The following is a 2,502-nucleotide window of genomic DNA, read 5'->3' on the forward strand; positions in this document are numbered from 1 at the left end:
ATGCCCACATAAATAATTCTGGCACGGACTGCTGTGAGTGCTGCGGAGAAGGAGATGCGTTCTGTCTGGGGAAGAGCTGGGAAGAGGGGCTGGGTTGAGGGCTGGCTGGGATTTTGGAAGGTGGCAATGTGAGCGGTAGGGGAACGGAAGCAGGGGTGGAGGCCCTTGGTCCAGAACTGCGAGAGCACAGGCCTTGGAACGGAGTGTACGTTCTCAGCGCGATGGGTGTGCTTTGGCTATAGAAGATGTTGAGAGGCCTCTAGTTTACTGATGGGGGCATCAGTGCTCCCAAATTTTCTTATTTTCTTTTCCAGCTATGCTACCAAGCCTTACTGAATTTTTACATGTCATCCAGCTGCTTTTAAAAACCCTAAAGTCAAATAATACAGTAATAATTTACTTTCAGAGAGCATGTTACAGTTTACAAATTGCTTTTTTCTACACATTTTTACATTTGATCCAGCCCTGTGACACCCGAGGCTCATCTCCACAAGCTATTTCCTTTGAAAGTAACTTCCAGTTATGGAAGCTACTAGCTATAGAAATCAGAAAAATTTTCACTAGCAGCCTTATTGTGTTAGAAGCACAGGCTAGAATAAAATCAGCAATTTGGGAGAAATGAAAGGAGAGGGCCCCAACATAGACTGAGAGTCCTGGGAGGATGACAAGACTGTGGCTTTGGAAACAGAGCGAAGTAGAAGAAAGGGACGCGTGTGCAGCAGAAAGCAGAAGACAGAGCGAGGAGGAGGGTGGTGGTCCTCAGCACCGCGCTAGCACGGAGCACGCAGTCACTGCCCGCCCATCCACAGCGGGGTTGGGTGTTTATCTTGAGCAGTGCCCTGTGAAACTCAAAAATATAAAATGCTGGCTTTCAGAACATGGGAATAGAATAAAATGAATATTTTTTATAACGTCGGAGAGCAAAAGACTGGTTCAAGATCTAAGAAGCGAGGAATGAATGCTCATCTCATTTGAAATATCTCTGTTCTCACTCATCCCACAACACCCCAGCTATTGTAACCTTAATAAACTTTTTTAAAGCACATACTAAAATGGTGCATTTTTGCAACTACTTTACAGAAGCAAAAACAACCAGGAACACCATTACTGTTGCAATCCAGTTGGAATAAATCTTACTGATGTTGGGTGCATCAACATATCCATTTAGCGTCCCGTAAATCAGTTTACTTTTCCGCTTAGAGATATGATGTGAAATGAAGTTAATCCAGTTGCAGCAAAGTGAGTGAATTCAGTTGAATAAATCCCTTTCCATGGAAAAAACTTTGTTTTGTAGCTCATTTCAAACAAAATCCACAGGACAGTATAATGCCTTCTCTGGAACCAAACGAATACACTTATCCTAGTTTCACTGACAGCTAAATTCACATTAGAGCTATTTTATATGATAGTGTGCTCTATTGTCCTCAGGTGAGGATCATAGTGAAAGTATTTGCAGGACAACCAAAACGTTTTGGTGGAATTTCGCCTAAGGACTACTGCTCTGATTAAACTGTAGATTCAGTAAAGATTGACAACTCCTTGGAGAGAGAAGAGAGAGACTAATAAAAACTAGCAGAACTGTGCATAGTCTTTTATATTTTCCTTTCTTTATTTACCATGGTCAAAAGGGCAGTTTGCACATACTGCACATTTAATAAATACATTTCAGTGGTGACTATTACAAGCAGGCAGGACTTGGAGCAGGTCCAGAGGATAACAAAGGGATTAAGAGGACGGAGAGAGACTTTGAGGGCAACAGGCTAATGGAATTGAGATTCTTTAGCCTGGAAAAGGGAAGCCTGAGTTTGGCATTTGCGGAGGGTGATTAGTGTTATTTATCGTGATTAAATATTAGAAATCACGCTGTGTGCAGGGTAGGAGGAAAGAAAGTGGGCTCACATCCCAGTAAGGGATATTTAGGGTTAGGAATGGGGAAGGAGTTTTGATCTGGATGGAGTACAAGGCATTGACAGGTCCTTAAGCAATCTTTCTCTGGAAATGTTAAAGTTGAAGAGTAGATAATCTTCCCGAAGGATTTAGGGGCCCTGCAGTGGGGAAATGACCCAGAGCCCCTCTCAAGTTCTGCTCCGTTTCTTACGCCGTCATTTTCAGTGGCCGGTGTCGGGGCCTAGCTTGCTCCTTGCCCACCTTTCTCCACAGCTGGAAGCACTCGACCCCTTCTTGTAAGCCAGCCATGCCGGAGGCTCAGCACTGAGCCTTTTCTCGGTTGGGAGGGATTTAAGAAGCTCACTGGAGCTGAACACTCAGCTGACTCTGCATCAGGTCACCCCTGCTGCTGCCCTGGCTCTGAGGTGTCCCAGTTCCAGCAAGCAGGATTCTGCCTTGTTCCTAAATCCACATCTTACTGGATTTACCTGAAATCTGCCCTTGTACTCCCATGCTAATACTCGAAATCTTTTCTTGTTTTCCACGTCTACCATGATTTTGAGATAATGCTTGGTATCCACTCTAAGACTGAAGCCTTCTCTCTCTCTCTCTCTC

This window comes from Propithecus coquereli, unplaced genomic scaffold (assembly GCF_000956105.1).
Source record: "Propithecus coquereli isolate 6110/MARCELLA unplaced genomic scaffold, Pcoq_1.0 Scaffold126, whole genome shotgun sequence".
Classification (NCBI taxonomy): Eukaryota; Metazoa; Chordata; class Mammalia; order Primates; family Indriidae; genus Propithecus; species Propithecus coquereli.